The sequence below is a fragment of the Odocoileus virginianus genome, chromosome 3 (assembly GCF_023699985.2).
Source record: "Odocoileus virginianus isolate 20LAN1187 ecotype Illinois chromosome 3, Ovbor_1.2, whole genome shotgun sequence".
In the NCBI taxonomy this organism is placed as follows: Eukaryota; Metazoa; Chordata; class Mammalia; order Artiodactyla; family Cervidae; genus Odocoileus; species Odocoileus virginianus.
The window spans coordinates 50,873,246-50,887,494 of NC_069676.1; the positions used below are offsets into that span (position 1 = coordinate 50,873,246).

Genomic DNA, 14,249 nt, shown 5'->3' on the forward strand with positions numbered 1-14,249 from the left:
TAATATGATTAAATCTTAATTATAAATATGCTTAATTCACAGAACAAACTAAAGAATTTGAGTTGTCAACATGGTTAGAAATTGTATTAAGTAACATCTTTTTGTTCTGTTTTAGGAATAAAACTTAAAAGTTAATCGTAAAATAATAATTTGTTACTTTAAGTAATTAAGCTGATAAACTCCAAAGCTCCCCCTAAATTCTGTCCTTAAATGAAGCATACTGGACTTAGCCAAACCTATGTTTATCTAGAGGCTTAGTGAATAGGACAGCATTCCTACCAGCCCAGCTCTGGGAATAGGCCCCAGGGTTTCATATTTTTCTCTCAACATTGTTAAGGAGAACTTCTGCATGCTTCTGTATCACAAGGTATTGATCCCAGTTAGATCTGGGAGAATGGACTGAGTGCATATTGAAAGCCTGCAATGGAAGAGAATAACCTGAAATGACTCTGCTGTAGGTCTGGCACAAGTCATGTCTAATTAATGGAAACTTGTGACTAATGCAGCGGAGCTTCTATGGGCCGGAGTTTTACAGAGAAGCAGGAAGGTCTTGGAGTGAGTGAGCAGAGCAACGTGCTAGGGAAGCAAAAACTTGTCTGTTTTTGTTCTGAAGATGCTTCTACTCCGGTTCAGCCAATCTCTGTCATCTGACATATATTTTTAGGGACCAACCAGTTGTTTGTATATTTCATTTTTGGAAAATAAGTGCAATATTCAATGATTTCAAACATTAATTCTGTACTGTTTCCTCAGCCAGTTTTTTATATATATAATAAAATATATATATGTACATATTTGCACACACTAGTATATACTAAAAATGTTTTCACAGTACTTAGGTATAGTATTTAATAGTTTTGAAACACTTTCATGAATACAGTCTCATCCGTCCTCTCAACGACCCTGTGAAAAGGATGTCATCACCTCTAGATGAGGTTACTCAGCTGTCAGAGGTTGATGAGGGAGCCTGCTTGTGGTCAAACTGATGTGTTTCAGGTCTCAGTTCTACCATTTCATAGCTTGTGTGACCTTGGATAGGTATTTACTACCATGAGCCTCTGTTTTCTCATGACTACAGTGAAAGGATATTATCTGTGTCTGTGTGTTATAAGAACACAAAGTCTAGTGTATAATTCCTCCATCTAGCAGGCACTCGATAAATGTTCATTCTTTTTCAGGAAAACTGGAGATTTTATGAGAAAGCCTGGTATAAGTATTATGTAAGTAGTATTAAGTCTAAAATCTAGGACAGTATTCCCAAATTCTCAGTTATAATTAGAGCATATGCAAAATACATTCAGGCCAGTCAACTGTGAGCTAGAGATGACAAAAAGGAAAGTTAAAACTAAATGGACAAGTGGATTGATCGAACTGCAACTAAGAATCTGGAACTTTAGTCAGGCTTTTGGCATCCCTTCAGGCTACATCAGGTAAGAAGTGAGTTCATGGAAAGCTACCAAGCATACCACAAACATCATTAGAGAAAAACCAGTTTTTGTCACACAAATAGGAGCACCAAGATGGCCTATAGTGAACACCACTGGGAGAAATGGATGAACGCAAAGTGGTCTTCAATTGCAAACATGACCCTATGATACTGCTTTAAAAGGCTAGGGTTCAAGAAAATGGTTAGAACTCAAAAGGAAAACATATGAAATCACCATATTTTAACAAGGATACATGACAGAAAGAAATAAAAAGCACAACTTAATAAGAGTGTATATCACACTCATTCTGAATAGGAAAGCCAAGATGTCTTAGTCCTTGCTTAATGTGTTTACAGCTGTGTCAAACATTCTGAAGATGCTAAGAGATTCTGTTATGAACTGACTGTATCCAGAGTGCTTTCTTTTAAGTGAGGACCCAAAATAACATAACATGCTGTTTCAGATGAATATTTGAATGCTGTCTCCCATTCAGAATGGAAAGTATACTGGACATTGCTGTTCTTGAGGTCACCGAGTTTACATATGAGAGAGAAAACAAAGGAAGTATAAAGCAGGATTTTCTATTTAATTGTCTTGGAGAAAAAAAGCAGCCAATGAAAGGAGGACCATGGATGCAGAATCATGGGTGGATTATGAAAGTTCCTCACACACCTTGAAGAACAGTTGAAATGTGCAGGCAGATTACACCCTTTCACTCAGCAGATGATTCCTGATATCTGGATGAGGAATTCCTGGCACTGTGAGGATACAGAAGTCTTATATATGGTATGGAAGTTGTCTCATACATGAAAATGTGTTACTGAAATGATAATGGACTTAGCAACTTCGATCTAGGTAGGAGGAACAGAATTATTTTTGGCTGCTTTGGTGTCGAGGTAGTACTTCTGCAAGAGATGGAGCTAGGGAATGTAGACAAACAGCACTGTGATGACTGTGACAGTGGCTAGCTGACCCAACCCCTGACTCTGTTTCCTTATTGGTACCTTTTCAGGATTTTTTAGGTAGATTATATATTTGAATTATATAAAGTACTGGTACACACTTGATAATCAAACAGTATATTTTTCCTTAACACTCAGGCATTAACTTTTTTTCCCTTGACTCCTCTTTCCCTTCTGGAGGATCTCAAAGAATGAGAAATGCTTTGAAGAATGTTGCCTGTGAGCCAGGGGAGGGTTAAATCCTCCAGAAACTTCTCAATTGGGAGTTTTACTCCCCAAGAGACAACTGGTTAGTCTGGGGACATTTTTGGTTGTCGTAACTTGGGACATGCTACTGGCATTGCGAGAAGAGGCTAGGGTGCTGCTAAACCTCTAACACCGCACAGCAGTCTCCACGACAAATAATTATCCAGCTTCAATGTTAGTAGTGCTGAGGACTAAGAAATCTTTGCTATAAATCTTTAAGCAACATAAAGTGGAGAAAAAGAAAATTCAACAAGGACCAGAAATTTACCGTAAAACCTTCTAAACTACCTTTTAAAGGAGAGCAACTGCCCTAACTGAGGCAGCTGCAAATATTCTTTGATTCAAGACAAGTCCAAAATGAGATTCAAAACAGACCTGAAGCCAGGGGACTATACAGGTCTAGTGATTAGCTAGAGTGAGTAATTTTATTTTTCCCTTTAGCTCTAGCCCTAAGAGGTAGTTTTTACACATTAATGTCACCTGCACTTTTCTTATCTTTGTTCATTAGGTAAAATGTAAATACTCAGCTGCACACACCAGGTGATTATATTTTCTGACTGCCCATTTATCCCTGCATTAGCTAAAGGATTACTGCGTTGTTTGATAATAAGCCATGGGATAGTTTTCAAATCAAATAGAAAAATACTCTGGGGAAAGGCTTTTATAGTATTTCTGTTAAATGGTTTTAGCAGAGTGCATTTTATCTTATTTAGCAAACCAAAGAAAGACTGATTAATCTGCTTTTGCACTTGCTGACAGAAGTTTCTATTGGTTTTAACTTCAGGTGCATATTAAGACAGTTTCCTCCAACTTTGCATCATTTATACTTACTCATCTTATGGAGGAGATTAGAGAACAAAGTCTGTACTGTAAGCCTGTACTGTAATGTTCAGGAGCGTTTTCAGTAAAGGATGTGTGATGGAGGAGATGTCTTTTTTCAGATCTGAGACACCAGTGGCGTGTCATTTACAATCTCTGCACTCAGTTTCCTTGTCTGTAAAAATGAAGGTGCTGAATCAAAAAAACTCCGAAGAAGTTGTCCATAAATCCCAAGGTAGAGGTAAGAAGTAGGGAAGAATACTCTTGGGTCTGTGAAAGGCTTCTTTGGACCTGTACATTTATTTATTTAAAGGAAGAGAGAATATGGTCACCTTATCTATGCTTCTTTCTTAAACTCATAACATGTTTTCTTGTGTTTTTCTTTTTCTTTAGGAGGATCATTCAGTGGTTGAGTGATTGTGCTGCACAACTTAGTCCCTAACAGAAGAAATACTGTTTCATGTTTTCAGTTCTGTTTGCTTAGGCTTGCACTGAGGGCCATGCGTTCCAAAGAGGAGTAATGGTGTTCTAGTAACAGAACATTAAGACCAAGAGTAAGTAGCAAGAACTGCGAGGAAAAACTTTCTTAAGCGAGGAGAAACTTTCTTCATTACATGGTTATTTCTAGAATGAAGACCTGATTTTGTTTTGATGCTTTCTTGCTTCTAAGAGCACACAAGGATAATAACTATGATTTGGTACATGCAGAATTATAAATGTGACATCTTCAAATAAGGCAGTAACAGGTTTGAGGCAATATTACACCCACTGCTTTCTTCATATGTGTGTGTGTGTATGTATCTAGGGTTGAAACCAGTGGCTGTGGAGTGTTTCTGAGCTTGAATCTTTGATTAATTTTTAAAAATGTCCTTTCAAGACTTGTTTTTTCCCTCATAAACCAATATATTTATAGTTTTACTTGGTTTTATTTTTTATTTATCTTCCTACAGTGCTACTCAGCAGGTTAACTTTAGAGTCAAGTCTTACTGCTGGATGCTGTTGTTACTGTAATTATTTGTAATTCCACTAGAAGCTTGAATTTGGGCTTGTACCTACATCTTGTATTTTGTACCTTCACTTATTTGACTTTGGGAGTCCTCTTTGGTTTTAGTCATCTATGTTTACTTTGTAGATTTCATCAACTGTGATCTGTTTTAGGTTTGTACTTTGATTTAGAATAGCATTGACTGTATTTTATTTCATTTTACATTAGTTTGAAGTAATTTAATTTTTGGTTTCTGAAATTTTGATTATTTACTGAAATTTGTAATATAAAGCTGTGAAATACTTGACAAAAACGTGTTCATTTCCACCTCAACTACAACCACCACATATTTCTAAACACCTTATTACCTTCTCAGAGTTGTGTTCCTCTCACTATACTTAGTAACAGTACTTTGTTCCCAATTCCAGTCCCTTTAACGCATCCTGTCTATTTTCTGTTACACTGTACCTTGTACATTTCCCTTTCTATCCACTCTGCCTCCATGTTCATACATGTCTTCCCTCACCCCATGCCTTAACCACTGCGATGATTTACACTAAGTAGTTCCTCCCGGCTCTGGCTGCTTTTCTTTCCTCTTTCCCATGATGCTAAAACTCATTCTTCGCATCGTGATTACATCTCCGAGGCTCTTCCATGTAAGCATACAAGCCCAACGTGGTCTTCAATCTGGTTCCTCTTTCTTTCCCAATTATATGTCTTCCCATTCCTCTATGCTGCCATGTAGCACTTTACACATGATACATTCTAATGTATTAATATTTTAACATCAATAATTCCTTTTAGGTAGGGTCCATGTCTAGGTCTTTTATATCACCAGCATCTTGTACTGAGTCCAGTATATGTTATTGTATTTAGCTTACTTATATATTATATCTTTATATGTTCTGCAGAAGAAATTGAGGCAACTCACATGTTACATGTTTATGAGATTGCACCCAGAGTACAGGTATCACCTCACTACTACTAGGAGCTGCTGTGCAAGCCCTTTCTTTAACCCCTTTAATCTTCTCCACAAACCTACAAAGTGGGTACTGTTTTCATGTTTTACAGATGAGGAAACAGATTTAGAGAAACTGACTTGCCTATAGTGACACAGTAACTAGCATAGACAGGATTCAAAGGCCTATCTTTCTGATACCAAAATCAGCGTTCTTAACCATGACTACCTGAGAATCTGAAAAGTAGAGCTAGGTTTTCAAATTGAGGAATAAACTGCCTTCTGCTTTTAAGGGCTGAGGTGTGATGTCTCAGTGATGTATAGCAAAAGGAAGCAAATGTTCTGTGCCTTCTTCCACACATGATCTGCAATAAGCCCTGCCAGAGCAGGTCAACAGGTAAAACCACTGCCTTAGAACTGTGTGACAGTCTATGGGTCATTTGAAAATTTAATCAAACTAATGTTTACCTCATACTCCACAGTTTTAGCACAGTAACTCCTAAGATATGTGTAAATGCAAACAAAAGGCAGAACAGCTGTGTCTATAAAGGAAGGGAAAAAACCTTTAACATCAACCTGCTGCTGCTGCTGCTAAGTCGCTTCAGTCATGTCCGACTCTGTGCGACCCCACAGACGGCAGCCCACCAGGCTCCTCTGTCGCTGGGATTCTCCAGGGAAGAACACTGGAGTGGGTTGCCATTTCCTTCTCCAGTGCATGAAAGTGAAAAGTGAAAGTGAAGTCTCAGTCGTGTTCGACTCTTTGCGACCCGATGGACTGCAGCCTACCAGGTTCCTCCGTCCATGGGATTTCCCAGGCAAGAGTACTGGAGTGGGGTGCCATTGCCTTCTCCAACACCAACCTCAACTTGGTCTAAAGCCACATACTCCCTCTCTTTCCTCAGCCCCTGGTGGCTCAGCTGGTACAGAATCCACCTGCAATGCAGGAGGCCTGGGTTCCATCCCTGGGTTGGGAAGGTATCCTGGAGTGGGAATGGCTACCCACTCCAGTATTCTGGCCTGAAGAATTCAGTCCATGGGGTCGCAAAGAGTTGGACATGCCTGAGGGACTTTCACTTTCCTTAGTCAAAAAGCCAAGACTTGATTCTTCAATCGTTAGATTCTTAAATTAGTATGAGAACTTCCTTACTTCTATGTATTTTCCTCAGGTTTTGATAATGATGCCCTCACTTCACACCCTAGTTCTCAGATACACATTGAAACAATTTAAAGGAATAATTAAAGTATGTAATATATGGTAAGGACATCGCTAAACATCCCTTTCTTCCTCTTCTAGGGACAAGTTTACTGATGTTCTTAGCATATATTACATACTTTAATTATTCCTTTAAATTGTTAGGGACAAGAAAGTATATTACATCTGCAATGATGTAAAAATTACTTCTTTCTTCCTTTCTCTTCTAAGGATGTTTGCAATGCATGCAGTTAGATGAAAAATTTAAGACTGGGAAGGTTTTCTGATAGGTGGAACAAAACACTTCCTTCATATTAAAATGGGACAGCCACTGATTTCTTAGTTCTACAAGCCAAGATCGATGGCTAGGTACTTTAAAAAATGGATTATATCAAATAATCCTTACTACTAGTCCATTTTACAAACCAGAATTAGGAATTAAGCCATGTGCTTGCCCAAAGTTAAATTAGCACAATCTGGAATTGAATTTGAATTCAGCACCGTCTGATTCCAAAATCCATGCTCCTTACCCTCATCGCTGTTTATCTGGCAGGGACCTGCAGGGTAACATTTGTTTAGCTCGATAGAATTCTTAAAAAAGTGTGGGAGTCATTAGATATCATAGTCTTGATAAAGGTAAATATAATTTGTTTTTCCCTCTTCTGATTATGCTTGGTATCACAGTGAAGTAGAAATTATCTACAATTAAAAGATATGAAACTATTCTGGTTACTTCCACTTTTCCTTTAGATCCTTACTATACTGACTTAAATCTTAAATTAGCATACTCACTTCTATACTATTAAGACAGTGTCACACTAGCCATTAAATACTGAATTAATAGCATGGAGACCTTGTATCAAAAATACAAAAATAGAAATTAGTATTTTGTATACTCAAAATATCATTTTTGCCCTTAGGGGAGCTTTGTAGTTATTATGCGACTACCATATTAGACCGTAGAATTTTTTTGAAATGCATTTAATTTTTCTAAAATATACTGCTCCACCAAAGTTTTCAGTTGGGACTGTATAGTGATGTGATTAATTTCTGTATGCTTCTGAAAAATGCATAACACTTTAGCCTTAGTTAGAAAGGAGCTGTCCAGTCACACTAACAATTTTACAGATCAAAGATTTATGTCCGTTGACTAGACAGGTCAACTGTTAGAGCCAAAAAACTGCAGTTATTTACTTTAAAAGTGCTGAGGTAGCAGAATTATATATTCAACTGGATTATGTCACACTTGAAATACTCTATAATTCTTATCAATATCTGAAAGTTGATGTCACCAATCCCACTGTGTAGAAACAGAAAGCTAAAAACTCAGAAACTGAAACAGAGCTAGTTAGAGAACTACAGGACCCTTTTATACAAAATACACAGGAATCTGCATTTCTATACACTAACAATAAAAGATCAGAACAACAAATTAAAGAAAAAAAAAGAATAAAATTCCTAGGAATAAAACGACTTCAGGAAGCAAAAGACCTATACACTGAAAATCCTAAGATGCTGATAAAGGGAATTAGATGACACAAATGGAAAGATATATCATGGTCTTAAGACTGGAAGACTCAATACTGTCAAAACAACTGTACCACCCAAGGCAATTATCAAATTACCAGTGGCATTTTTCATAGAACTAGAACCAAAAAAATCTTAAAATTTGTATGGAGACACAAAAGACCCTGAGTAGCCAAAGCAATCTTGAGAAAGAAAAACAGAGCTGGAGGAATAGATTATACAAAGGTACAATCACCAAAACAGTACGGTATTGGCACAAAAACAAATACAGATCATGGTACAGGATAGAAAGCCCACACATCTGTGGTCAGTTAATCTATTATGACAAGAGAGGCAAGACTATACAATGAAGAAAGACAGCCTCTTCATTACCATCTTTCTAAAGTCCATATATATGTGTTAGTATACTGTAATGGTCTTTATATTTCTGGCTTACTTCACTCTGTATAATGGGCTCCAGTTTCATCCATCTCATTAGAACTGATTCAAATGAATTCTTTTTAATGGCTGAGTAATATTCCATGGTGTATATGTACCACAGCTTCCTCATCCATTCATCTGCTGATGGGCACCTGGGTTGCTTCCATGTCCTGGCTATTATAAACAGTGCTGCGATGAATATTGGGGTGCACGTGTCTCTTTCATGCAAAACAGAAAAAGAGACTCAGATGTATAGAACAGACTTGTGGACTCTGGGAGAAGGCAAGGGTGGGATGTTTCAAGAGAACAGCATTGAAACATGTATATTATCTAGGGTGAAACAGATCACCAGCCCAGGTTGGGTGCATGAGACAAGTGCTCGGAGCTGGTGCACTGGGAAGACCCAGAGGGATCGGGTGGAGAGGGAGGTGGGAGGGGGGACCGGGATGGGGAATACATGTAAATCCATGGCTAATTCATTTCAATGTATGACAAAAACTACTGTAATGATGTAAAGTAATTAGCCTCCAACTAATAAAATTAAATGGAAAAAAAAAAAAAGACAGCCTCTTCAATAAGTGGTGTTTGGGCAACTGGACAGCTAGATTAAAAAAAAAAAAAAGAAACTAGAATATTCTTTAACAACATACAGAAAAATAAACTCAAAATGGGTTACAGACCTAAATGTAAGATTGGGTACTATAAAGACTCTTAAGGGAAGACACAGGCAGAACAGTCTTCAACATAAATCACAGAAATATCTTTTTTGATCCATCTCCTAGAGTAATGGAAATAAAAACAAAAATAAATCAGACCTAATTAAACTGAAAAGCTTTTGTACAGCCATAAACAAAATGAAAAGACAACCCAGAGAATGAAAGATAATATTTGCAAACAGTGTGACTGACAAGGGATTAATCTCCAAAATTTAACAGCTCGTGACTGACAAGGGATTAATCTCCAAAATTTAACAGCTCATGGGGCTTTAAAAAAAAAAAAAAAAACGGGTAGAAGACCTAAATAGGTATTTCCCAGAAGATGACATACACATGGCTAAGAGGCACATGAAAAGATACTCAACATCATTACTGAATGGGAAATGCAAATCAAAACTTCACACTGTCAGAATGGTCATCAAAAAGTCTACTAACAGTAAGCACTGGAGAGGGTATGGAGAAAACGGAACCCTCCCACACTGCTGGTGGAAATGCAAATTGGTACAGCCACTATGAAGAATAGTGTGGAATTTCTTTAGGAAACTAACAATAGAGCTACCATAAGATGCAGCAATCCCACTCCTAGGTATACATCTGGAGAAGAAAATGGTTCAAAAGGATACATGCACCCTAATGTTCACTACAGAGCTACTTGCAATAGCTAAGGCATGAAAGCCACCTAAATGTCCACTGACAGATGAATGGATAAAGACAATGTGGTACACACATAAAATGGAATACTACTCAGTCATTAAAAAGGATGAATAATGTCACGTTCAGCAACTTGGATAGACCCAGAGATTATCATACTAAGTCAAGTCAGATACAGAAAGACAAACAGCCTATGGTATTGCTTATAGTTGGAATCTTTTTTAGACACAAATGTGCTTATTTACAAAACAGCAACAGACTCATGTACTTAAAGAAGAAGCTTATGGTTACAAGGAGTGGAGGGGGGAAGGGCGGGGAGAAGGGATAGATTGGGAGTTTGGGATTGACATGTCCATACTGTTATATTTAAAATATATAACCAACAAGGGCCTACTGTAGAGCACAGGGGAACTCTGCTCAATACTATATAATAACCTTCATGTGAAAAGAATTTGAACTAGATACATACAGAATAACTGAATCATTCTGCTGTACACATGAAGCCCAACGTTGTTAATCAACTATACTTCAATATAAAATAAAAAGTATCATTTCTGAGAGGCTAAGTAAAAACTGGAATCTAAATTCTAATATAAAAAATGTTTAAATGTATTTTCAATTTATTTTAAAAGTCTACTGCTTTTTAAATTTTTAGCACATACAGTATAAACTTGGCTATCTAACTACATGGCAGATTAAATTAGTACATTATAGTAATAATAGGATGTTATGAAACTAAGGTCAAGTGATGCCCAAAGTAATAGTTACCATCAATCTAGAATTATTAATTTTCACCCATACTTATTATCTATTTGCCATGCATTCTCCAGACATAGATAAAAAAGGCTGACTACATTTTGAAAACATATGTGAGTTGTTTTAAAATTCAGTACTTTCCTTAACTTTAGTAAGATCCTTTGGTAAATTATTGCAGAAAGGAAAGGCTACCCACTCCAGTATTCTGGCCTGGAGAATTCCATGGACTGTATAGGCCATGGAGTCACAGAGTTGGGCACTACTGAGCGACTTCCACTTTCATTTCACTTTGGTAAATTATAAAATTAAACATAATCAAAACATACTGAAAATATAATGTACTGTGGCACTGTATATAATGCATATGTACTATGACTTCAGTGTTTGTCTATATACAGATTTTCTCAGTAGAATTTTATAAATAACAGTGATAAGCAACATTAGCTATCATGTAGTTTCACTTTGCTGAATTTAGCAATAAAGAACAAGGAAGCTTTGATTTGTTTTCTGTAGATTATTGCAGTTCAATTTAGAATATTATAAAAGTAACTTCTGTTTCTTCTAAAATGGTGTCTGCTAACATTTCAGAGGCCATATGGGAATGGATTTGAAAACAAGTGGTGACATGATTTTTGCCTTACATTTTGGGGATAATGCTAGGAGTATAAAAATTTCAAGGGCATGAGCAGCACTTTTTTGAGAAAAAATAAATGGTAGCTACTGTGGTAGGAATCTTGCAGTCTGCAAGCTCTGAATTTGAGATGTAATTATGATTCAATAATTAATTCTTTTTGTAAAATCATTTGCAGAAGATTTAAAAACAAAACCAACACTATATTCTCACAGAATTATCTTAAACATTTTAACAAAACTTTCATCTTCACAGAAGTATTACAAAAACTGTTCTTTTAACTAACCCTTCCTTAAGAGAATATGAATAGTCAGCCATCAGAGAGTGTTTTAAAATTGAGTTCTTATGTAAGCAGCTAGTTCTGTATGCAGGAAACAGAATACCAGTGCAGATCTGACAACTTTGTTTGAAATTTTAATTTTTCTCAGTGTCCAAAAAGAGTAATATGAAGGAAAGAATTTTATTTCTGAAATGTAGTATAAGCCTGAAAAAAACGATAGTTAGAGGATAAAGAACATGAAAGGCTCACACTTTGTTGCCACTGCAGTGAGTAGCTAAAGTGACTGGCTGACTTCAAGTCTACTTGTGGACTCGAAGCTCTCATTTGGCATAGGAAAAAAAAAAATTGGTTCTCCACCTGCTAGCATCAACAAATAAACATCATGTGCAGTAGAGTGTTACATGCTAAGGCAGTTCTAGGTGTGGACTTGCCCTGTTTTTCATTCATGTGGGAAAGGAAAACTGAATAAACTCAATGTAAGTATGATCCCACACCAGAAAAACTTGTTACAGTGTCCATTCATAAAAAGCCCAAACTGTTTTTTCCTAGTTCCTTTCTTTATATCCAATCTATAATCTACCCCAAAGTTATTGCTTTACATTCATTTAGAAATGTATAATAAACATTAACTTGCCAAATAAAGCTAAATTGGAAGATACTTTTAAAAATTCTAAAAATGATATTCAGTTAACAAATTTGGAGAACACTAGAAAGTTTAAATTAGAAAAAAGCCATCTTAATTTTTGTTAGAGAAAACCCAGCAAACACTTCCATACAAATCCTTATTTATTTTGGGGATAACACTATAAATGGCTCAGCTTTTTAATATGTGAGGCATGGTTCATTGTTTGCTAATTAACATTTTTGAGGAAACATCCTATATGTCAATAGACATATTTCATCACACGATTCTTTGACAGTTGCAAAGTTTAACTTAGCCATTCCCTCACTGTAATAGTGAAGAAAGAATGACCAATAAACACCACTGCATAAACCTTTGCAAACATCTTTGATGATATACTTAATTTAAATACCTCAAAGGGCAAGCAAAGACAATGGATAATTGTAGGGCTTTTCACAAGTGTTAAACTGCCTACTCTCCCTTGTTCCAGGAAAGCAGGCACAGGCATGTCCCCACATCCACTCCTAATAGAAAACAAATCTGGTTCACTGTCAAGTGACCATCACTGCCGACTCCTCCACTAGGGTGTTTGTCTTCTCTTGATTTATAAAAGTGTTTCAGACATTAAGTATTTAACACTTAGTCCAATGAGGATATATCTATAAAGCCCTAATTTTAAAATTGTTCAAGTCTGATAGTAGAGTCTATGATGATCAGATCCCATACTCTTGCTCACTTGATACTTCTTTTAGCCATATCATTATTTAAAGTGTCTGTGAGCTTGAAAATAAGATGATCAGCCAGATACAGTTCTGATTTAAAGACAGTATTTTTAACACAAGCTTTCATTTCAGCTCCCTCTGGAGCCCAGTAAAATGAAAATAATGACATTTTTTTAAAAGGCATAAACCTCTAAGAATAAAGACAAAAGAAATAATATTTTGTTATATTTAGGTTGGTGAAAAAGCAATTGCAGTTTTGGACCCTGAATTTTAAATCATTAAAACTAGATTCAAACACAGAAGCCATTTACAATCAATACATTTTTGCCTAAGAGAAATAAATTTTTTTTATTCCTGTAGCATAAAAATCCATGCTTCAGGATTCAACGAACTCTTTGGAAAGCATTTTCTGCCTCCTGCTGGTTGTAGAAGTGTTCTCCCTGCAAAAGGCTGTTGAGTTGTTGAGATGCTTGAAGAAGTGCTAGTGAGGTTGGCAAGAGGTCAGGAAAATGGCACATGAGGCAAAACTTCGATAGCCCAATTCATTCAGTTTTTGAAGCGCTGGTTGTGCAATGTGTAGTTGGGTGTTGCTGTGGAAAAAAGAAATGAGCCCATTTTGTTGACCAACGCCGCCTGCAGGCGTTGTAGTTTTCAGTGTATCTTATCGATTTGCTGAGCATACTTCTCAGATGTAATGGTTTCGCTGGGATTCAAAAAGCTGCAGTGGATCAGATAGGTAGCAGACCACCTAACAGTGAGTGACCATGACCCATTTTTGGTGTAATTTTGGTTGTGATAAGTGCTTTGGAGCTTTTTCTTGGTGCAGCCACTGAGGTGGTCATCACCAGTTGTATAAAATCCACTTTTCGTTGCACATCACTAATCTGATCAATAAATGGTTCGTTGATGTTGCATAGGATGAGAAGACACTTCAAAACGATTAAGTTTTTTTGATTTGCGATCAGTTCATGAGACACCAGCTTACTGAGTTTTTTCACCTTTCCAATTTGCTTCAAATGCCAAGTGACCATAGAATGGTTGACATTGAGTTCTTCAGCAACTTCTTGCATAGTTGTTAAGGGGATCAGCTTCGATGCTCTTCTCGATTAGTCAGTGTCAACTTCTGATGGCTGGCCACTGTGCTCATCTTCAAGGCTCTCGTCTCCTTTGCAAAACTGCTTGAACCACCAAATGCATTGTATGTTAGTTAGCAGTTCCTGGGCCAAATACGTTGCTGATGTTGCAAGTTGTCTGCTGCTTTACAGCACATTTTGAACTTGAATAAAAAAATTGCTCAAATTTGCTTTTTGTCTAACATTTCCCTAGTCTAAAAAA

The 14,249-nt window shown here is 36.7% G+C and overlaps 1 protein-coding gene across 7 annotated transcripts in view; it reads right to left on the reverse strand.

Moving 5' to 3' along the window:
* Nucleotides 1-14,249, reverse strand: part of NR3C1 (nuclear receptor subfamily 3 group C member 1) — a 120,845-nt gene that overhangs the window by 35,638 nt on the left and 70,958 nt on the right. The window lies entirely within an intron of this gene.